Raw genomic sequence first — 24,794 nt, 5'->3', positions numbered from 1 at the left:
TCTGTTTTTCAATCAGCCTAAGCAATTCCTCTTACATAGTGAAATTAGTTAAACGAATGATAAAACTGTGTATGTTGTCACTTTTAACCTTCACTCTGAATTATTAATTGCCTTATGGAATCCTCTAGAAATGTCAGAGTTAGTCCTGGAAGTTTTACATAGGTGCACAAAGTGACAATCCACTCACTAGATATTGATTAAACAGTAGAGGTGCAGAGAGCTGAAAAAGTTGCCTAAATGCACACAGGATTCCTTGCTTGGTAGCATACACCCAACTCACACAGGGAAATCTCGCACTGTGTAATCTTTCTGACTGATTCCTAGTTTACTTCTAAAGGCAAAGCTATGGGTATGCACAAATGCTTTCAGGATAAATACCTAAATTGAGTACATAAATACATATAGATATTTGAAAGGTAGTCATATTTGTTGTTCTAAGTTTATGTGTGTCTTTTAATGCAATGCAAAGGGGCCATATATGAGAATGAATTTTTAAAAGGAAAAATATAAGCTCAGTACCATGAAAATCTCCTTGGCAGTGAGACATATCATCTATTGGATAGTTTCTCAAGAAAAGCAATTGAAGTGAAAGTGATTGAATTTTTTAGTCACCACTTTGATTACTTTTCAACATCTTAAAATTTCATGCAAATGGAATATTGGAGGAAAAGATATCTAAAATTATGATGAATGAGCTGACCAAAACCCTGTGATTTTTCAGGGGTGAAAAAAGCCATTCGATTAGTTTATGACTATTTTTAGCGACCTGTATAGATCTTTCTTCATTAAAGACATAAACTGTGTATTTACAGCAGGAGATATAGCTGAAATGCTAAAATAAAGCCAAATGAATTATTGCACTATAAAGCAGATACCTAACAAATGTCACACCAGTCTTACGAAACAAAACAAATCCTCCCAAGGCTTTTTTTAATTAGAGCTGCAGTGAACCTTTTCACCATTGTTACAAACACTGATAAACAAACTTCTCATAACTTCTAATCTTTAGATACCATTATGGGACTCTGCTGTGAACCTGAATGCATTCCCTTAGGTCCCCACTGAGGACTGAACCTAAAACACTCTGACAATTGCACCAAGCCAGTGGGAAATTTATTCTGCATTTGGGTGTTAAAACGAGTTGAGCCTCTGAACTGACTGGCAGCATTCAGAGCAGGAGTATTTTGTTAAAGTATTGTTCTACGTGTACTTTTTATATGGTTTATATAGGTGTTTGATAAGCAGGCTAGAGGTTGAACTCTATTGTGCTGATTAGACAGAGAAAGAAAATTGGAGAGGGTAAGTGTGACTGGAATAATAAGGAAGCCTGCAGAATTGAGAAGTATATGTTAAAGGCAAAGCAATGTCTTGGTGTGGGAAAAAAAGAACACTCCAACTTAATGTTAAAGAAGGTTGATATCTAGCTCTATGTCCAAATAAGTGAATCAATTACAACACAGAAATAGAGAATACCTCATTTGATTTCCAAACGTATTGTGAATCCAACAGACTACTTAAAAGTTAATATTTTAAATCTTAATTGGAAAAAAAAATGGTGAGCAGGCTATGGTAGAGAAAGGCAACCACAGCAATGGAAGAAAGAAAGAAAGAAAGAAAGAAAGAAAGAAAGAAAGAAAGAAAGAAAGAAAGAAAGAAAGAAAGAAGAAAAGTATTAAACAATGAAGAAATGCCTTTTTTTATCTCCAGGTTTAGTAAAAGCTAAAATATCAGGTTTAAGATATTTATTTTGAGAACAGTCTTAGGTGCAATGTTCACTTACTCTTAAATTAACTTAGTCATGGTTCAGTAATAGATTGAGGTTCAATATTGTACCAAAAGTAAAATGACAAAATTATAAGTAAGAAGAAATATTTGAGGAAAAAATGCATATTATACTGCTCCTTGGAAAAAAGTACCACAGAGTGAGTAAGTCCTGATTTCATATGGATGGAAGCTTGGTTGCTTGCTTGCTTCGGTATCTTTTAAAATTCCTGTGCTGCAAAGTGTTTTATGAACACTTGCAAATGAGGTTTGCCATTTAAAAATCATATTATTTTGGACAGAACCTTTTCGCTTATATTTCAGCACAGGTATTTTGTTTATGTTTTAGAGGAAAATGACAGGAGGTATTCAGATTTTCTTTTTTAGCTTGGTTGTATTAGAACAGACCCTGAAGTCTGGAAATAGCTAAAGGAGTAACAGTAAGCAGCAGTGAGAAGGAGGAGTAAGGTTTGTTTTTTCCCGAGTTTTGATAGATTCTGCCTTCATCTAAGGATTTTCACAAATAGATATTCTCTTGAAAGGATATTTACATTATAGAACAAAAAAGTTGGCATAGAATCTGAAATTTAGGGGGTTTAGTATTTAGGAAGCAAAAATCACAAGGACATTTGTGTTGCTGAATGGGTTGTGCTGGATCATACTACATCTGCTATACATTTAACTTTTCTTTTTGTTCATTTTTTTTACCACTTCTAGCTTTTGTCTGAGCTGCATATTTTTACTGGTTTTGTTTTCCAGTTTATACTGAACTAAATTCCTTAAGGGTGCCTCCTTTGGGCTCCTCTTTCTTATTGTCTTCCTCTTTCCCCTACCCCCTGCCCCCCAACAAAATTACTCAACCACTGCCTTCAGCGGATAGTTATGCTCACATTCATCATGAATTTGTCATTAATCTACTGTTCTAATCTGTCTATAAAACAGCAACATTGCTGCCCGCTACTGCTAAATCTCCTTTGTGCATCTCAGCACCTGGACTCTGAGAAACACATTAATACATTGGAGAACTAATTTATGTTCCTTCTTATTTCTCCCTTCTGCAGCTGACTTGCACATTCCTAGTGCATAGGTATGCTGGAGCCATATGGGAGACAGGGTATTTGTACTCCTTGCTTGCCACCTGTGTGATCAAAAGTGAAACAATAAAAGTGTGCATGTCCTATAATTCTTTCCAGTGTTACCTAGTGATTTGGACACATTCATGTGTTATGTTTATATCCTGACTGGGTTCTTATAACTCACAAGACTTATGTGAAAGTTACTAGCAATAAGAGCTTATTTCCCCAATGTTTAATTCCTTACATTTTTAAAGAACAACATACATTACTTCAGCCAATACTAACTGATGAAAATGATTATCGGTTTGCATAGGATGAGAAAAATATGGACTTTATTTCTGAAACATTATATGTATGCTCCTTATATAGAGATGTGCACGAATATATTTCAGGCCCACATGATGCAATTTTCATAATTAATCTCAGATTTGATTTGAGACTCAAATAGGATTCAATTCTTCTATATGTTCTGTTCTCATTCAGCTGTTCTTTCAATGCTGGCTACATGTTACTGTCTAGACAGAGAAGTTCCTGAAGGGTAAGGTAAAAAGGTTGGTGGGGACAGATGGCTGTGTGATCAGAGCGTGCCAGGTTCTGGAAATGTTCACAAAGCAAGGAGCTCCTCTGATACCCTTCATAGTCAATGCAGCAGTAGTGTAGTATAGCTTTAGGACTAGGTCACAGATCACGCATTTCTCTCTAGCTCACACAAGCTGTAGGAGAGCCTCCATTCCTGGTTCTTTGAATTGTCTTTTGCAACAATATTATATTGTTACTGGTCAAAACACACAGAAAATAAAAGCTATCGCTACTAATATTCTATACTCTTGCATAAGGTACCAATGTATTTTATTTGTATACACTTTGAGATAGATCTTATTTGACATTTTTAATCAAATCATATTTATCACTATGCACTTCATTAACTGTTTTGTTGTTGCTTGTTTGTGGGTTCGTGGTTTGGGTTTTTTTTGGCGGGAACAGTTTCTTCTTGCAGGAAGAACAAAATGTTGAAGCACATTTTTCCCATAGTTTAGATTTAACTGGAGTGCAAAATGTACTAGAGATCTGTGCAAGAAAAAACCCAGACAAATTCAAAAGAAGAATGAATTTAAATGCGCACAAAAACACCTTACACATGCACGCACACACTTAGGTATATGTAGTTAAAAAATCTGCAAAGCACCTGGGCAGATTCTGACTACTAAAAGTGTTAATTAATAAATAAATTAATAGTAATTTGCAAAAGTACTTTTAGCAGTGTTTTTTGTATCATTGTATGGCCTCAGGCAAGTCACTAGATTTCTTACCTCAGTGAATCTATATGTGGAAAGGATACAGTACCCATTCCCTCAGTGAAAAGCAGAGCATGCATTACTTGGATGTGAATAAAGGTGTTAGATAGCTTGCACACATAAACAAATATTGAACCTGAGTCACTGCATATACTTGAAATCATGCAAGTATTTTCACATTTGTAGACACAGAATGCCATGGTTTTTATCAGTGCTGGGAACATTTATGCTTTATCACAAAAAGATGTAAAGCCAAGTTGTATATGTTCAACAATTTAGAACCATCTGTTGTGGAGAAAAAAGGTAACTACTGAGTCAGCCTGAGGTCAGAGATAAAGTATAACTTGAAGTGCAGCAGGCAAAAATAGGCTTTTTCTGTTGAGGCTAAATTACCAGTAAGGTAAACCACCCATGAGGCATCCAGCTGGGAAGTGACTAACAGAAACTTCAAGGTGAAAAAGCTTCCTCCACACTTACTGAACTGCTATTTATATTGCTGTAGGTATCCTAAAACTTCCATCATCATTTATAAGGGAAAAATATGAAAAAAAAAAATTATATAGATATAAAGATGACCAAACAGTGGCTTACTATTTAAAGAATAATGTGTAAATAATATAATGGCTTACTTTGATAGGATATTTTGAGACCAATTTATTTAGGACATTAAGCAGAGTATACACACAGCCTTATGGAAATGCCTTTGAAACTTTGATATTTCAATTGTTTAAATGGAATTATTATTTTCTGCATGCTTACCTATTAAACACATGATAATATATAAAATATGGTTTAATATATTCCTATTCATGAATGCAAACTCTTGAAGTTAATAGCTTATGTTTCCTTTGAGGGTCCTTTTAGCAAACATTTTTCCCTTTCTGGCTTGGTTCTGGGTTTTATTGGTACTCCCTTCAAGAAATGTGTAGATATTAATAGGCAGAAATTTATAAAATGTTTTCCTGTCCTACTTGTCTTAATGCCTCATTGTTATATTGTGCTACAACAAACATACAGCCTGCTAAATCCTTCTTTTGATCTTTTACACTAACGAAAACAGGCACTGAATCAGCAATTCCTTTTGTACATCTGTGATCTTAAACCTATGTGTATCCAATTAGTGCTGCCTTTGACTTTGCATCTTTATTAAAATTACATCGTCTCGTTCTGTGATTGAATCTGACCACTAATACGTTTTGACCTAAATACTTCGGCCTTTTTTTTCAGGTTTTGAATGAAAATTCTTTGAGAATGAAATCTTTCAAAAAAAAAAAAAAAAAAAAAGATGTAATTCATTCATCTTTGATGTGATGGTTTTGCAGAAGCCTTATTCACCTCACATTCATACTGCTGATGTTGTTTGAATTGTTGCTTCAAATAACAGCTCCCAGAATAGCAGATGAGAGCATTGTTACATTGTTTTAAATTACAATAAAAAGTGTTTGGTCCCTTGCATCAATGTTGTGTTTATAGTCCTTACAAACCCCATGCATAACAAAAAAGTACCAAGGAGTCCACTCTTTATAGTGCATGTTCTATGCATATCTCAGACACATTACTTCTTATTTAACGTGCCTAATTTCTAAGGATATTCAACTAAGTTCTCTGTTAAACAGGATATATACAGAGGAGTTTTATTTTTGCACAAGCTCTTTTAATCTTGCTTATTCATAAAAGTTTTTAAAGTGCGTACATTGCAAGTGGATTTAAAGTATCTGAACTGTAATTACTGTCATTAGTGCTGTACCATCTGCATCTTTCAGGAACCAGCAGATTGAACTAATCACCAATAATTGTTTTCAAGATGTTTAGCACATCTTAAATTTAAACGTCAAAACAAAAGCTTATATTTGGCGCTGATTTCTGCCAAAGTCTTCTTTTTCCAGCATCCTATATCTACACTAGTTTGATGTGCTGGATTAAGCCCTACATGAGCTTCTCCTCTAGCTAAAGCCTGATACATAGTTTTGGAAAGTGTTTGATAGTTTCTGATTTGTATTTTCCCCTTAGTAGCCCACATTACAAAGCCATCGTACATCACTGCAGATCAGAACCCTTGCTGGGACCATAGCATGGAAAATGAATTACTTTCCAATACAAACACAGTGATTCCTTCTTAAATCACCTCTTGTAGTCACTGAAGAAATGGCTGAGGAAAGTTTTATCTGTGTAAATCTATCACACCTGACACAAAAAGGAACAGACCACTTCGGATTTAATAGAAGCTAACACAGTGATCTGACTAAGATAAAAACATTTTTAGCTAATGTATAGATATACGCTTTTAATAATTTTACTCTTTACTTTGCTTAACAGCCTCCTTACTTTTTAAGGTTCCTAAAAGTATTTGACAATCCTTATGTGAAAATGACTGTAACATTGTCCTGTCTTTCAAATACAAATACACTTAATTCATATATTCAAACTTTTCACATAAGAAAAGAAAATGGTTTGATGAAACTGATTTTTTTTAATAATGTTTAACAAATGAGAATTACTAACATTTTCTCCAGGCTTCTTCGTGTTTTCTTCCTTTTCTTTTTGACTATTAAACTTTGATCCTATAAAGGACTGTGCCTGTTCATATGTAGAGCTGCTTGCAGGAAAGAGACTTTAGACTAAACTCCTCAGGGTGAATGTATCATGCCACTAATTTTATTTCCTAGCCTCAGTACAACCTGCTGATATATCAGCCCTCAGGGTCTTAGTGATATTGTTCAGTCTTGCCCCAAATTCTGCTGACAGAGAGTAGATCCCCTTCAGCTTTTCAGTTTTATAGAATGGTTAAGACACAGAATAGTCCAAATTATTAAATAGAAAAGATAAACCCGTGATATACAAGGGAATTACCTCAAATACTTATGAAATATCCTACCAAAGCAAAATCTGAACTGCTCAGTTCACCCTGTCCTACACACACCAGCTGTACCTACACTGAATCTCACACGTGTTGTATTCACAGCTCCTTCATCTGGTGAACAGCACGGGCAGAGCCTCAATTTGACTCTAACAAAGAAATTGTCCCAACTCAGTATTTGTTCCACAATATTGAGACCAACATCTAAATTATTAGTCATAGGATACTAAGTAACTAGCAGGTGTCTACCTCCTTTTTTCTGATCAAGAAAAATCCACGGTTCTGACCATTGCTTTGTGTCATGCAATGGTGTTAGATGACATGAAATAAAATCCTCTTAGATCAAGTGAAATAGAGTAATGAAGCACTCCAAGAGATCACCTAGTATTCTTCAGGCATTAACATGTGTTCAGGCCATGGAATCAGACCAGAACTAGGCCACCCCCCCACCCCAAGATACATGGTCCTTAACACCACTTGTGTCGCTCTCTTAGATCCGCTCCTATTGTACTGCACTAATGATTATAACCACAGATCATTCCATAAACACATGCCAGGCACAGATGTTTTGGGTTTTTTTTAACAAAATCATAGTATCTTTTGGGTTGGTAGGGGCCTCTACAGATGATCTAGTCCAACCCCCCAGCTCAAAGCAGGGTCGGCTACTGCAGGTTGCTTAGGTCCGTGTCCAGTCACATACTGAATATCTCCACAGACGGAGACTTCACAACCTCCCTGGGCAATCTGTGCCAGTGTGTAACCAGTCTCAGAGGAAAAAAGTGTTTTCTTGTGTTCAGATGGATTTTAATGAGTTTCCATTTGTGCCCACTGACTCTTGTCCTGTCTCTAGCCTGCCAAAGTTCCTCTGAATAGTCTCACATCTCTGATATAACAGCCACTCCTCCCAGTTTTCCAACATCTGTGAACTTGCTGAGAGTGTACACTGTCCCAACACCCAGGTCATGAATGAGCTGTTGAACAATACTGGCCCCATTATCGGTGCCTGGGTATACCACTAGTGACTGGCTTCCGAGTGGACTTTATGGCACTGATCACCACACTCTGGGCCCAGCTGTTCAGCCAGTTTTCTGTCCAACTCACTGTGCACTTACTTAACTTGTACTTTGTCAGCATGCCCATGAGGATATTATGGCAGACAGAGTCAAAAGCCTTACTAAAGTCAAGCTAATCAACATCCAGCACTCTCCCTTCATCCACCAAGGTCGTCACATCATTGTGGAAGGCTCTCAGGTTGGTTAGGCTTGATTTCCCCTTTGCAAATCCATGCTGACTACTCCCGATCACCTTTTTGTCCTTTATGTGTTTGGAAATGATTTCCTGGAGGATGTTCTTCATCAGCTTCCCAGAGACTGAGGTGAAGCTGACCAGCCTGTAGTTCCCCCAATCTTTCCTCTTGCCCTCCTTGAAGGTAACAGTGGTGTTTGTTTTCTTCCAGTCTTTCGAGCCTCTCTCATTCACCACGGCTGTTCAAAGTTAATCGAGTGGCCTCACAGTAACATCAGCTACCTCTCTCAACCCATCAGCAACCCATCAGGTCCCCATGGACTTATGTATATCCAGTTTGTTGAAGGACTCCCTGTCTTGGTCATCCTCCATCAAGGGTAGGTCTTCCTAACTCCAGATTTTCTCTCTGGTCTCAGGTCCTTGAGATACCAGAAGAGCAGTTTCATTGGTAAAGACTGAGGCAAATAAGGCATTGAGAACCTCAGCCTTTTCCGTGTCATTTGTCACCAGTTCTCCCGCCCCGTCGAGCAGCAGGCTCACGTTTTCCCTACTTTTCTTTTTGCTGTTTAAGTATTTGTAGAATCTATTCTGAGTCCTTTTCTACCTTGATATTTGAATTGTCATACAAACAAATAATTTTAAATCTGTTGTTTGGGAGGTTTCTTTTGTTTGGCTGGATTTTTTTTTTTTTTTGGGTGGGGGGAGGTACAGACCCTCCTAAGAAAGAGGCATTTATTGTTTTTCAACAGCTCAAAATTTCTTGCAGTGAACTGTTGTATTATGCTGGATCTGTTATGAAGACTTTTATTAATTTTTATGTACCCAGGTAGTGGTATACTGGTTTCATTTGAATATTAACTTGACTGAATCAGCCCAACCTCTTGGAGGCTTAAGGCCAGTTAATTAAACAGAACATGTTTTGAATGTTGTTTTTAATATGTTTTGTTATTCAACCATGCAAACTCAGAAGTAGATTATTTATTTATTTTTTTCTCTCCTTGGTTTGATTTTAAAGATTTTATTGTGTTTGCCATGTTTGTCAGAATTATTTTTTTTTTTTTTTTTTTTTTCCCCAGTAGAAATCTTACATGATTTGCTTCGAAGGGGCAGTGGTTACTTAAAGAGCAGAGCATGAAACAAGTCAAAAACAGACACTGCTGCCTTTCAGCTTGGCTTGGGTTTCTTGAGACTGAAGAACACACAATTACATATCTGAGTGTGCCTTTTAAATATATCTAGTAACATATAAAAATAATATTTTATATATATGTGCACACACAACAGTCCCTGAATGGTAGAAAAAAATACAGATAAGCTTTGTAGCATAATCAGGGCTAAGCCTAGGGTCTTTCCAATTTTTAATTGGTAATGAAATCTAGAGCCCTAAAAGTGAAAAGAGACTAGAAATGTGTTTGTGTATTGTAAAGCTATTGCATATAAAGCCTCAGACCTTAACTCTGAAAGCTGTTTTCTTAAATTTACAGATTCAGAAAAACGGCAAAGGTTGTTTGTCTTTAGCAGGCAGAAAGATATAAACATCAGTCAAGTTATTTTATCTAAAATATGTATTTTGAGCAAGCAGTTCAAGTTTGCAGATCAATAAACAGAATTAGGATGTTATCCGATTACAAAATTTTAATAAAATGAAAACATGATGTACATAGTTTTATAAGGATTTTTCCATTCTTATGCATGTTATCCCATCTGTATTACCCCTAACCCTTCTAAGACTATTTTTTGAAGATACAAATTGTATTTTCTTTCACTTAGGAACACTAGAATCTGATGTGTATTGCACACTGGGGACCTCAAGAAAGAATAGTAGTTTATTCTACCCATATGGATTCCTTTTAGTACTTACAGGTAAAACCTGTTAAAATGGCACGTTCATTATAAAGGAATTTATTTTTTTTTTCAGTGATCTTCGAAATGGAAAGATGAAGATTGTTCACAAAATTTTAAAGCAAGGGAATGCTACTGTACTAAAGGTATCCCTATCCTGTAGCACTGACACAACAAAATTTAGAGGTAAATGTTAGTTCACACCTAGGATGTGCAGATGTTGGGAATTTAGAAGTAGCTCATAGCAATACATGACATCTTTTTCACTTCTGTTGGTTGTAGCATGAATATCCTTCCACCCTATGTCTGTTTACTGAACAATTTACAAGCTTGCTTTTCCTTTAGAACAAAGAACACATACTGGTTTTGGAATGTATTACATGTATTGTCACGTATCACGTGTATTATCAGAGGATTTAAAGACAACAAATTTAAGCACATGCTGATTCACAAATGGGGAATCTCTTATACCCAAAAAGCTTTAGGATAGAAAATAATATATTGAAATACTAAGGCTTTTCAGTTCCAAATTAACTGCATATTATATGAATGCTTTGAAATCCGTGATCTATGAATTTTAGTGAGAAAGCATCACAATTTCAGAGGTCATGTATCTTTTCCAGCAGGGAAAACAGCTTAACATATCCACAAACACACTTGGGATGTGATTACAAATATAGTTCAGCTGTATAACTAGAGAAAAATAAAACAACAACTAAACAATTCCTCCAGGCTAATACTTCAATACTTTGCCCTCCAACTTAGCTGCACTGTGACTGCAATCAATCTCCAGTACTTAGTTTACAAAATTATACTTGATTAGACACATAGGTATGATGTCTACAGCAATTTTTTTTTCCATTTTAGAACAAACTAAGACTGACTTAAAGAACTATATATTTCAGATCCATTCAAAATAAATGGAAAGACAGCCGTCAGCTATGGAATATATGAAGTCAGCACTTCCTCTTTTGATTATTAGAACAGGTCATCAAAAGAGAAAATAAAGGGACTATTTGTTTTAATAAAGATGACATATTGTCTTTAACATATATACAGTTATGTTCATTTTGTTTGTATGCACATTTGGATGAAATTCCCTACAAAAAGAAGAAAAAAAAAAAGAGGAAAAAAGCATTATCAATGCTCAGGCGAATTAATCAATTAATCTATGCAGGGGCATTTAGGTAATCAGTTTGACAGCTTGAACTTGGCAATCTTCTAATGAGCAAGCAGCAATAGTATTATGTGACTTTGTTGATCAGACACAACATGGATTTTTAGCTGAAGATAGTAAAACTTAAAAACCTTACATGAAGTTTTCTTGAAGACGTGATGCTAGAATATATTTGTGCAACCCCTTTATTAAGTAACCTTTCTTTGCCTAACAAAAAAAAAAAAGTGAAAAGTGTCAGGGATTTACTTGGGAAATTACGTCACTAATAGGCTACTTTTCATCCTGAACAGAATACTACACCAAATTTTCTCAGGTCTTCATTTATTTCTAGATTTATTGTATACTTGTGGATGTGGAAAAAAAAAAAGCTTCTAAACATCTGCAATTGTAGGAAAATCTGGATAGATTCTTAACTGGAGTCAAACTATCTCTTAGATATATAAATTGTAAAAAAAAAAGCCTAATAATAATTCTCCACTGTTTGCCATATTGTCATTCTTGTACAGATGAGCAATACAGTAGAAATAAATATTTTGTATTGCATGCTGGCTCAACAGAATAAATCGGGAAAAGAAATTGTCCTTTCTCTTAGGTCATTCTGGGGGTTAATATGGTTATCAGGAGATCTGGAAATGGCATCAGGCTTTATGACTCGTAAGGGTCCTACACTTGGTTTACACCAATATATTAGGTCAGAAGCTGACAAATGTGGGGTTTGCCATCAGTCACTGTTGCAGAACACAGAGCCCCTGGCAAAACCATTGTGCAAGCTGTTCACTGGTAGTTATCAGAGGCTTCAGAATTGTCTTGTGCCAAGAAAAAAGAAAAATAACTATTAATAACAACTGTATTACAATATTCACTTTATATATAGGATGGTTAGCAGCAGATTATCATCCTGAGAGTTGTAAGCATCAGGATAAAGTGTGGGGTGTTTCAGTAAATAGCTGTTCTGGACCAGGGAAAATTAAGTTACAACTAGTAGGCGTAGTCAAATATTCCTAGTTCTATGTGAATTAACCTATTACATGTGTATTACAGGCATGAAAATGATCACTCCCGTCTGTAAAAGACTGAATCCTCATTAAAGGTTTGACTCATTTAACTGCTTTCTGTTGCTGGTTTTGTTGCTGGTTTTTCTGTTAAAAAAGAGCACTCATCCCCTTGAATTTTCAATTTATTTTCTTTTAATAAAGTAATTTTACTAGCCTCAGACTAGGGTGAAGTGACAGATGCTTCAGCACTAGAACCTTAAAGAGCATAATTAGAGCAGGGAATCACACCTGGCATTCTTTCCTTTTGTTCTTTAAAACCATCTCTAAAATTTTATCATTCAGGACGATTTTGTGCCTTCTATGCTTCCTTTCTACTTTTATTTACAAATATTTATAAAAAGGAACACGCAATGGAAGCTCACAGAAATGCAGAAGAGAATGTTTTGAAATTCACGGCTAGTTGGGATGATAGGCCATAATGGAGCTGTTACTGCTGCTCGTGTCAATGCGCGCTCAGGATGTAATCCATGGATTACAAACACAATGGACCATAGCGGATCCCGCCATATGAATGGCTGCTGAGATGCGTAAAAACCTATCACTCTTCAGATAATTATTTTGTCTAAGTTTAGAATGTGAACTGCTGACACTACCAAAGGTACTTTTGGTTGGATATCACAGTAGAAGATGTTACAGGATTTAGCATGTGTTAGCATTAATTGACTATTATGTCTGTCAAGCAAATAAACCCCCACATAATCGAATTAAACAGGGCACTAGAATGACAACTGACTTGAATGCAACCATAAGAAAATGTAGCTGGAATGTCGGTATTTATAAGGAAACTTTTGCGTAAATTTTCTTCATGATCTTTGATATGCGGTCATGTTTCAGTGTACTTGTCTTTAATCTGCGCTTTGGATTCTTTGTGTGCATTAAGCTTCTAAAGAAGAGCTTTCTGAAAAGAGAATTACCTTTCCCTAAAACTGTTCTAAAATGCCTGTATCTCGCTATTTATTTTTTTTTTGGTGGTGATTTTACATTGATAAATTAAATTGCTACAGCAGTGGTTCTGTGTGTTTAAAAGGCCATTTCATTTATTATAGTGTGGGATTTTAATTTTTTTTGTTTTTAAAGAAGTAATTTACTTAAAAAATTATTTTTTTACCTAGACATATGCAATTTTTTTTTTTTTTTTTTCAGCTGGATATTTTGAGGAACAGATTTTTTTAGGTTGAAAAATAAAATAAAATAAAATAAAATGGTAGTAACCTTATGACTGCATTTCTGCAGTATAGAAACCTAACTATTTACCTTAGTGTCAGCTTCAGCAGTAAAACTTTGGTCAATTGGGCCAACAGAGAAAGTTACAGAGAATATCTGACTTCCTGCCATAAAACTCAGCATGTAGCAATAAATGCTGGTAACAGTTGTTATTGCTCACTGAAAAGACAGAAAATTATGCTTTCTAAAGGGGACCTTGAGGAGTAAGGATACTAGCGGGTTAGCAAATGAAACTTGTGAAGGAAGTCATCAAAAAGATCAAAATAGAAAGGAGTTCTCAATAGTGTCAGAGGGCATTTACCATTTTCACAGACAAGTATTTTTTATTATTTCATCTGTCTTATAAGAAAACATGGAGCTATGAAACTCATTGAGAATAAATTTATTTTTTGATAACTCATAGTCCTTAGAGTGCTAAGCTGGAGAATATTAAAAAAAACCAACAGTGCATTTATTTAAATTAATATGAAAATACAACAACATACTCCTTTAATTACACCCTGTTCTTTAGGAAAAGGCTTTGTAGCTGGATACAGTTATTACAATAGCATCATTATTTTTCTCCTCATGTAGGTTATTAAGTTACAGGTGGAAACTTTTACAGCTTCCATTATACAGATTTTGTGCAAACAGAACTTCTATCATCTTTGATGGTAATGTGCACAGTTTTCACAGATGGAGGATGAAGAAAAATAAAACCAAATCCAAAACCACAGAAATATTTGCCTGGAGAAGTAGGGTTAAGTTCTTCGGGAGTCCGTGTAGCTCTACTCATTAATAGAAGCAGTGGTTTTGAATCATTATGTTTGAGGAATCTGAGACTCAAGTATTTATGAGAGTTTTTCATCAATTGCATAATGATTGAACTTTGGGCAGGCTTCTGAAACAAATAGTACATGCTGAACATGCTCAGGGCTTTACTGGGCACATTAACATAGCCATTCTGGTCTCTGAGAAGCATTATTCCTACTCATTAATGCCATGCCCAACTGCAGTTTCTGTCTTTGCAGAGTAACTTCCATGTCATTCTTGCCCTGTGATTTAATTCTGACAATAGTCCATGGGCTGGACTAGAATATCAACCACTACAAAAGCTCCATTTCTTATTAATTTTTGTTGTGAAGCACATGGATTTTTACAAACACTAGAGACACAGGATCTGATTCACCATTGTTCAGTGGTTTCTGCTGTCAGTGATGCAAGTACAATAGTAATATTTAAATTGGGTCCATAAGTGTAAAAAAGGTTCTTCCCTCCCTCCCCCACCTGAAGCCTATCATTCTTGATCATTGATGTTGATACTCTAATTGCAGCAAAAAAAGAGTTTGATTCTGTGGCTGAAATATATGTCCGGTTGCTCAGCTGGTATTACAGCCAGAAGAAAAAAACCAACATTGTTCTTTAATTCAATTAATACTGCAAACTCTAATATTTCACCAGCTTAATGCTTTATCACACTTATGTTTAAAGAAAGTACAACTTCCTATTCACATTTTATCTTTCTGAAAAACTGAATTTATAGGCATGTAAAGTGCAGGAATTCCCAGAAACTTCCCTGATAGTTTGTACAAAAGTTTGATTGGTCTTCAGGTTAAAAACACATATTTAATATGTGATTTAACTGTGTCTAGCTTTAACCTCTGGCCACTGGTTCCTTTTGTTCCTCCCTCCAATAAATTCAATGATTTCCCCTTGCGAAGGCACCTATGCAATCCTGTGATGTTAGCTCCCAGTCCTTTTTTTTTAAGGCAAAGAGTGAGCTCCTCTAAGTACCACTTGTGGGTCTTTTGCATGTTGACTGTTGCACTGGTTTTGTTTGGGGTGGAGTTAATTTTCTTCATAGTATCTTGTATGGTGCTATGTCTTGGATTTGCGACCAGAACTGTGTTGATAACACACCCGTTTTGCCGAATGGTGCTTGCAGTGCTTGGACAGCTGACCCCAGCTGACCAGAGGGATATCCCATACCACAGGATGTCGTTCTCAGCAATAAAAACTGTGAGAAAGAAGGAGGAATTTTGGAGGGACATTCAGAGTTATGGCATTTGTCTTCCCAAGTAACCATTACACGTGATGTAGTCCTGTTTTCCTGGGGATGGCTAAACATCTGCCTGCTGATGGGAAGCAGTGAATGGAGTCCTTATTGTGCTCTGCTCGCATGTGCAGCTTTTGCTTTACATATTAAATTGTCTTCATCTGAGCCCATGAGTTTTCACACTTTTGCCCTTCTGATTCTCTCCTCCATCCTGCTTGGGGGGAGTGAGCGAGCAGCTGTGTGGGGCTGAGCTGCCTACAAGGGTTAAACTACAACGACCGTTTAGGCATTTGGGCTTACATTGCTTTGCAATGGGAAAGCCTTTTTTAACATGATTTGCATTTTTTTCACATTCGAGCTATTTCAGAGTTGCAGTGTTCTGGTATGTGAACCCGTGTCAGTGGACTGCCCTATTTGTTCCTAGATTTTGTGCGTGGCTGTATTGAAGCCTTGTGTTTGGATAGCCTTAAGTTGCCCGATGGCCATCTCTCATTGTTCTGTCCTCATTGTTATTTATCACTCCAAAAGTCTTTGTGTTATTCAGAGATCTTTTAGCTGTCATTATGCATTTATCTCTGGATCACTGACAAAGTTTTAGTGGAGGCTGAGGCCCAGTACTATCTATCCCTTTCAAAACTGCCTGTATGACAATATTATGCTGAAATACAACCATCAGCTAACCTCTACCTGTTTTCTGTAAATCAAAAGGAGAGTAGATTCAAACATAGACTGAAATTTATATTGGAAAATTTTCTAAGTATTTAGCCAGGCTATCAACTTTCTCTCACCCAACAACTTTATGGTTTTTTTTTTTCACTTTCATTGTTTCTAAAGTTACTTTTTTTTCTTTCAGCATGGCCTGTTTGGAATGAAATGTCAGATTCTCCATTTCAGCTCATCTAAACTTTGACTTTTTTGAGTTCCTGAATGTACATAAACAAAGAGTATATTTAATAGTACTTCAGCATAAAATGTAGATTGCTCCTAGTGCAACTGCATGAGTTCACAAACAAACAACTATTGAATATGCTTTTCTGAAATTGTTTATTTTTTATCATAGCAAAAGTATACGTAATGACAGCACAGCACAGCGTCTGATTTGTATCACATATTAGAGTGTCTCAGTGAAGGCATCCTACAGAAGACGATAGTGAGTCTGAGTAATTGGCATTTGGTCTGGAATGGTTCGAAGGACAAAGGCACTTCTCGGGAGCATCTGGAAAATAGTATCTCTGAGCTGGGTTTGAGAGAGCAGAAATCTAGCAGACATCATGCTGCATTCTCTTCAGTTCTGGTGAAAGACTTTTTAAAAGTGACTCCTGTGAGGCCCTTAATGGTGCCCTACAGGGCTTCAGACCTGCAGAGTCAGTATACTCACTTTTATAAGATAAAAGTAAGATTTTGAGGAGAGTTATTGAATAATGAAAATAAAGTCAAGTTTTAAAAAAAACCCCAAAGTATTTCCATTTCCAGGCCCAAGTGCCATCTTGCCTTTAGGATATTTTGCATTCCTGGAATGCTGGTAAGAGTGAGACCGCAGCTACAGTAAAAAAATACACTGGGGAAAAAAAAAAGAAAAAGAAAAAATGAAGAAGAAACCCCCCCCAAACCTGCATGAATCTGATGCAAATATTATTGTAAGTTTATGGTTTACAGGCAAAGTAACCATGAATGTTTAAATTAATTAAGGGTCTTAATATTCATTAATACGAAACTGTCCCTGCTCCAAACTGAGTGCAATCTAAACAAACAGGACTGGTGAACTGTGCTACCTTTGAATCATTTCTCTAGTTTACTGCAGACATCTTCTTCCCCCTCTAGTATGTTGGATGGTTATCTTCTGTTCATGTTGAAAATATCAAAATGTTTCATTACAGCACAAAGAGGGCATATTTTGACCTGTTTAAAACAGGGGTATGTAATGTCCCTAAAAAAAAGTTTAAAAAGTAGTATGAGAAAAAACATATAGTATTCTATGTCAAAACCAGACCATATCAAATCCTGATAAGACATATTACACTGCCTTGTGATATCATAATTTGGAAGATATATAATTTATTTCTTGGGACTGCTGTGTCATGAAATAAAATGAGATCATCAATTAATAGAAAGTAAAGCATAATGCAATGAATATGTACATGATATTGTAGTTTCTTGTTGATTTCTTATGATAATAAGATATGAATTACAAAATTGGATGGGAAGTCTCAATGGCAATGATACTATTTTATTTAAAAAAAATAAATACCTTTTAAAACTGAAAAAAATATTTTAATGAATAATTTCCAGACACCTGTGGAATGACCTTCTTAGTTTTTGCCTTCCAATTTAGAATTAAAATTTGATGGTTAACTGTAGAGGTACAGAGAGAGTAAAGAAGTAAGAGAGTCTTAGGCAAAAAAATTGACATGACTTGAACTAGGGGCCATAAAAAAGAGTCATATACTAGGAATCAGAGCTCTGCAAGCTTGGAATAAAATCACAGCAAAGCTCACACCTCCACTGACATTGTATGTGCAGAGTGATTCCTATGAGACTTTTCATTACATTCACAGATGACCTCTATTACTGTGCTCTTTCTTGACAATTCTGTGGGGAAAGGACATTCCAGAATGCTATGAAATTGCAAGCAGAAGAATATTAAAAAAAAGGAAGCTGAAAGTTAAACTCACAGCTCCACAGCTATGTGGGCCAGTGGTCAAATGGTCAATTATCTGTCAGCAAAGTGCTTTTAGAAATACCTCATCTGGCAGTGCAGCAAAAAATCCTCAGTTACAAATGAGGGAAAATAACACACAATATAACATCATTTTTAAAGGATTATGAGAAAAATTGTATGGGATGATTGTTAATTCTAGGTTAGCATGTGTTTTTATCCCAGGTTTCAAATCACAATTTTCTTGAAAAAGCAGTGCCAGAGAGAGAGAGAGAGAGCGCTCAATATTTTAAAAGATTATGTTACTTTTTTATGGATGATGTTGTGTTTAGACTAGATTAAATGATCCTCCTTGTAAGCTATGTTGTGGCACACTTGTTGTAAAAATTACATGGGAACAGCTGTAAATTCCCATTATAGTAAATCCAAAACAGAAACAAAATCAAACCAAACCAAACCAAACCTAACCTATCAACCCACACCAGCTCATTTGTAAACAGAAACTTGTATTCTGATGTCTCAGCTAAGAAATAGTACAGAATTATTGCACTAAATACATTTAAAGAGGACTCAATTTTATCAGAAAACAAAGAGAACTGTTTGAAGTTATTTAATATCTTGAATGAAACTTCCTTCTTATCGTAAAGTGAATTATTCCAACTCAATGTTTCATCCTTGCTGAGGAAACTAACAAAGGGTGGGCAAAAATGCCCTCTGTCCTACTCCAGTCCTGTCCACAACTTCCGGTGGAAACTGTATTTCCCCTTGTTCCCTTTATTGCAAAGCCCTCTGAAAATGTATTTGGCCTTCTTTCTCCTTCTATGGAAAGAAAAAGTTTTGTTCAAATTTTCTGAGTAAATAAAAGAGAATCATTAGTGTTATGACATAAGAAAAGATATTGCACAGTATTCATATTATCTCAATTTAGTCTGGTGAAATACCAGGTTACTTTCACTAGACTCCTTTTTAATATATTTTCCTATATTCAACGGATAAAGTGAATGTCCTCTACAAAGGAATTCAGAGCCATAGTACACTAAAGAGAAAGACCACCTGTAATGGAAAGGAAATAATATTGCACTGAAACATTGTCCTACTGAGCTGATGGTTTACACAATGATAATATGAGTTACAAAATCACTAATCAAGGATGTTCAGAATTACAAGTCTGGCAAGCAAAGTTTGCCTTCCCCATGAAGAAATAATACTGTACCACTTTGCACGATGCATCCTGGCGGTGGGAAAGAGAGAGAAATGAGAAAAACCATTTCTTGTGGAGAGATGACTACATCCATGCAGATCCCTGGCCGTATTCATAGAAGCATATACCCACTGACAATAGCAGTTTTAATCTTCCTTTATGCTTGATCTGCATTAGATATGAGTTGTCTACTGACAGATCCTGGCTCTTTAGTTCAAACTGAGGACACTCAAAGTGTGGAGCTTTCCGTTCAGTGCCTACGGTTGGTCGAGATAATGCACACGGTGGTGAAGAGTGCTGAGGGTACAATTTCTTTATACAGTTCCATACCCTTAATTAGCACTCCAAGACCCATATGCTCTTTCACATAGTGACAGAAAGGAAAAGAAAACCATCAGGCCATTCTGCTTTCCTTAGGTTCCTGCTAGGTAAGATGTCAGTGACAGAAGGGCTTCTCCCGAAGGTGCCATTTCTCACAGCTGTAGATTCAAATAGTTTATGGATTAAGTTTGAGCCCAGAAACTGAAGTGAAAAAAAAGTCCATTTACTTTTGAACTCATCTTTTTATTGCACACTTGGAATTCTCTTCTTCCTTTAGTTGGTTAGATGTTTTCCTCTTTTCTTATACTGGCAAAATTTCAAGGGCAGGCAGCCTGACATATGAAAAAAAATCCAAATTGACAGACATACTACAAATCTGCAACTCAGCTGGTGAAAATAGAGAGTATGAACTGAAACTCACCCTGGGAAGAAAATCTTGACCCAAACTGTAGCAAAAAGAGCAAGCCAAGCAATTTCAAAATTAAGGGATCAAGGTGAACTTGATCATTTGATCATTTTCCTTGAAACAGTGCCAAATATTTGAAGGCAAATTGGATTTGCAGCAAAGAACTTTAGCACATCAGGTAGAATATGAGCCTGGCTTGTAGGAAAAAAAAAAAAAAAAAAAATCTATGAAGAGGTGGAAAAACATCAGATGAGATCTTCACCCTTGATAACATTTCTTTGAACAGCTCGGGTTTCTCAGAGGAACTGCTAAATTATTCTGGCTAAGCATCTGAATACCTCTTCAGCAAGGGAGAGGCAATGTAGCTGCTTAGCTACATGGATATATTAGCTGTCTTAAGGGACCATACAGCACACACCCATCATTTATTGGGTATTCTGTCTGAGACATCCATAGTGTTCCAATTAGTGTTTTAATCTTACCTACAGCAACTAAAACAGCACTAGTATCTGCTCTAGAGTCATTTAAGCCTAAAGAACAGTGAAAAGAAAGTGGTGCACCAATACATTGCTTTTCTGTTATATTCTGCCCCAAACACCTTGACTAGGCTTTTTTCTTGTGAAAAGTAGTGATCATCCAAAGGAAATTTCAGCACTGCACAGCTAATGTTTTACCTTTTTTTTTTTTTTTTTTTTTTCTTCTTTTTCTTTTAGCCTGGGATTTTATGTGAAAGAACTTACCACGAAAATATGCATCTCTCAAAGTCTGCATGATATTGTTCAAATGCAGATCAAGTATCTAATTTTAGTTGTTCATACTAGCTAAGATCTCAATAAATAAAGAAAATTCAGATGAAACCAGTAAAATGGGGATCACATATTATAAAATATAGTTAGTTTTCTGACTACACGCACAAAGAATCAGCCATTTAATTCAATGGATGACAACAAGGTATTTCCGTGACTAACTGAGGATTCTAGCAAATTCCAATTTGCCATGCGTTTTGCTCACAGCTTCTATCAGCAAAATCTCATGTTATCACCATGTCTTTTTTAGGCTAACAGAACCAGAGATTTAGAAGGATTTATTCTTCTCCACTGAACACAGCAAATCCATGCACATAGAAATCCTATTGTCTAATGAAATTTTTAGTTTTGAATGAACTTTGTACTTCTTCATCCCCCTATAATAAGCATGACGGTATTCAAACATCTGAGAAAGGAGAAAAACTGGAAAGTCATCTAAATTTTCCCAAAAAGAAGTAAAATAATCTATGTTGCAAACGTGAAGTTATGAAAGATCATTCCCTGCCAGGCCCAGTGACTTTTTTTTTTTTTTTTTAAGCAATAATAGAACTATTTTTAAAAGCTCTTCAGATTATTTAGTACTTATCACTGAAAAAAAAAAAATTAAAAAGAACAGGAAAACACATAGGCACTGTGAACACTATCATCACTGTAGTACTCATCCAAAGAATAATCTCACTGTGAATAACACTTACGTTACAACCTTGAAACTCCTTTTAGTAGGACTAAATTTTTGTGCTTGAGATACTCATGTCTATCTTTCTTAAAACAGCTGAGAAAGGACCAAGAGATTATGAAGAAATTTGACATAAAATAGCAAGATTACCCTTAATCCTTCCAAAAAAAATGTCTAGTTATACCTCAACACTTCTGTTAAGCAGTTGTAAGAAAAGTTGAATAATGTGCTTCTATGAAAGGGACCTTCCTTTAGAGGAATTCATATAGTAAGAAAACAGGAAGTTCCATCAAGTAGAATAAAGATGAGATAAATTTAAAAGATAATAGTCAATGAAAATAAGAAATTTAGTTTCAATTCATGATCTAGATAACTTTCATAACCTGAGAGACAGACACACTCTCACAGGTCGTGATCCCTTCCATTAATTTCCTTTATGATGAACTGTCGTCCGCAAGTGTCCATAACAACATTTAGTGAGATCTCTAATTTTAAATGTCTTAAGTTAGCTGTGATAGATCTCACTCCAAACCAGAGATGTGGCATGATCACCTCTTCTGAATACTGTCCCTGGGAATGAGATCTAACCTACACAGACTGTTAGTCTTTAATATACCAAATCCTATTCTTTAGAACAGTTGAAAATACATATTATTAAAATACCCTGTAAAAGAGACACTAGCAAAGTAAAACTCAGTACAAAGAGCTGCAAATTTACCCAGCTGCACTAGAACTAAGTGTTTCCATGGGTGTTTTTCTCTTGGTGGCAATAACACATGGATGTTATAGTATATGTTTGATGATACTGATTTGGACCTTTTAGTTGACCTGTCTTAAAAAATTGCACTGTTGTTTATTAGCAAATCTTTTGCTAAAATCAGAGATTCAAGGCAAGTTTTATCTCTTGAGGAAATACATAGCGCACAGAACACAAAGATTAGAGGATATAAATTTGTTTCTGTCTGTTGACATCTCCTTTTAATGCCTTCTGTTTCTAACCAGGGACATCTAAAACACCATGAAATGTCTTCTTGAATAGCAGGAAAAAAATGAAGTTATGGACTCAGAATAAAAAAAAAAAAAAATAAAAAAAAATATGGTAAATAAGGGGTAGATGCATTTGACAGTACTGTGAGTGTGAATTCGCTCCCTCTCACATGAAGGTCAAATCTAGGAAACATCCTGGGAGAGGAAGATAAATTTGTGTAATAGTCTTATGACCATAGTGTGTCTAGAAAGGAAGATTAACTGAAATGCTGACAAAATGTTGGATCCAAATTAATCTTTTGCAAATATTTATTAGGTATGAAAGAAGAGGAGACATGGGCAACAAGGTTTTCGATCACTCACTGGGAAGCTAAGAACTGATATAGGGGATGCATAATTGTTACAACATTGTTACAACTATGTTACAAAGATTAAAAATATAAAGACTTGGAAACATCAGTACCATAATGCAGGATGTATCACAAATGCAGAGATACCTTCACCTCTCAGAGCCGAACCTCCAATCACAATGCCAAGAGCTGTCACAGATTTCTCAGGAGCAGAATCCAATCTTGAAGGTGAAAGAGGAATTGGAACTCAACAAAATAACAGAAAAGACCCTTACACACAATTCTCTGTTATTGACTGATTTAGAAAACAAAAAAAAAAAAAAAAAAAAAAAAACAAAATTAGACAAGTTATTATCAGGATTGCATAACTATTTACTTTGAGACAAAATGGAGGTCGACTCATATAACTGCAAATCTTACTTACAGGAAAGTACAAAAATATGTTGAATAGCCAAGATAAAAAGAGAACAGTGAAAGAATGTACCAAAAAGATATTTATATGAAAGTTTAAAACTGTATGAGGGGGTTTTTGAGTTTTTGTTGAATATAAATATCAGAAATGTGGGAGGGCACATAGTAGGCAGAGAAGTAGAATGTTATGAGAAGTAGTGAATTCTTCTTTCAGCTTTAAGTGTGGTTTCTTTTGTGAACTTTGCTGAAATATTTAACCTTCCCAAATCTCTCTTTTCCATTCCGTAAGAACAGACTATCTGATCCTCATGAGTATTGAGAGGCCTAATTTAATTTTGTCAAATCTTTTTAAGTCCTTGGATGAAAAACATTACCTGTGAGTACTGCCAACTTTAATTTATTTTTTTTTAATGATGATTAACAATGGTTGTTTTTTCCCTTAAGTTCAGCTTCTGGAGTCATGGGATTATTGAAAATACCAGTTTTCATTTAAAAAAAATATTATTTCTAGGGAAAAAATACATCAGAAATAATTGTTATAGTTCACCAGAAAGGTAACTGTCCGCCAGTTTTGTTTTGTTTTCCTATTGGTCCACAAATAATTCAATATTGTACACACCCTGGAGCACTTCTAAAAGAGGAAAGTTTGTGAGTAGCGCTTAGAGCTTTCTCCCTGGATGTAGGAGCTACTGTTATGGGCCTGGTGTTCTCATCTCCTCAGTATGAGAAGTTTTGTCAGATGATCAGTTTGGGGGTGGGGAGGGTGTTTGTTTCTTTTGGTTTTGTTTTTAAATGTTGGTGATGGCTTTTTTATGGGTTATACTTTAGAATAGAAGAATAAGTCTTGGTTCCTCAAAGCGAGTATTTGAGATGCTGTGTATTGAGTGGCTAGAAGCAGTTGCCAAGAGCTGAGAAGCCATAGATTCAAAGATGGGAGAAATCCTAGCTACACCTTAGCATTCAGTGGTCCCTATTTATTAGCTCTTAGCAACAGTATGCAGATTCTTTTACATACCTTTCTGTAGGGCTTACCTCTCTCCATGCATTTTGCATCATTTGGGGTATTTTCTCTATGCTATGGATAGTCTCTTGGGAAACAAGTGCTGAGGAAGTGCTTATTATAATATCTGAATTACAGACACCAAGACACATATCTGATTTAATTTGAAATTTCCCATATAGTCTCTATTGATTCAAGAATGATAAAGAGGTTAGGGGAATTACCATGACTGTAAATATTAAGAGCTAGATTCGTCCTTTAACACAAAGATCCCGTTGGCTTCAGAGCAAGTTGCCTATGCATTTCAGTGGTCAATAATTTGCCTGAGGAACAGAAAAGCATTTTTAGCATAATCTGAGAGCATATTAGGTAGAGGTGCTTGGATGAAACTGAGTGTAGCAAAATACTGGATG

Source organism: Accipiter gentilis, chromosome 15 (assembly GCF_929443795.1).
Source record: "Accipiter gentilis chromosome 15, bAccGen1.1, whole genome shotgun sequence".
In the NCBI taxonomy this organism is placed as follows: Eukaryota; Metazoa; Chordata; class Aves; order Accipitriformes; family Accipitridae; genus Astur; species Astur gentilis.
This window is presented reverse-complemented; position numbering follows the sequence as displayed.